The sequence below is a fragment of the Nanorana parkeri genome, unplaced genomic scaffold (assembly GCF_000935625.1).
Source record: "Nanorana parkeri isolate BGI_ZX_2015 unplaced genomic scaffold, ASM93562v1 scaffold2319, whole genome shotgun sequence".
NCBI lineage: Eukaryota > Metazoa > Chordata > Amphibia > Anura > Dicroglossidae > Nanorana > Nanorana parkeri.
The window spans coordinates 105,243-105,904 of record NW_017308587.1 but is presented as its reverse complement, the minus strand read 5'-3'; positions in this window follow the sequence as shown (position 1 = coordinate 105,904).

Genomic DNA, 662 nt, shown 5'->3' with positions numbered 1-662 from the left:
TCGCGGGTGATACCGCGATCGTACGATAATCGGCAGGTGTATGGAAAGGGTGCAACCGCTTCTACTGTACGGTCCCACGTCTTTTGTCTTCCGAGCATGCTCGAAAACCCGTCCAGAATCGTACGATTTTCAGTGGGTTGATGGCAGGCTTGGAAAACGAATGCCGCACGGGCCGGTGTGTGCAAGCGCACACTGCCCGCTCAGTGCTCGGTGGGGAGGGCTTGCGATGATCGCAAGTACAATCTGCCTGTCCAAGATGGGCAGGTCATACGAAATTTTAATCACCTTACAACCAACGCAAGACTAAAGTCGTGCGATGGTTGTAAAGTGTATGGCCAGCTTTACACCCATCACTCCCTGCCAGAGGTAGAGGCCCTGCTTATTCATAAAATGACTTACATATATATTAATTTGACTACAAATCATTACAGCTTCTCTCTAAGCTACCTGAATGCCAGTTTTATGTGTTATTGATGTAATTTGTGAGACCCAAAGTGTCATGAAAACTCTTTTAGGCTGTGTGTTGAATATGATTTCAATCCTTGACCCAAGATTAGGTCCTTAGGTTAGTACCAGTGCTGCAAATGTATCATAATTCCTTGGAAGAAATTATTTTGTAATCCATTTCCCAGGAATCTGAAGGTTAGGATTATTAGTCGGGG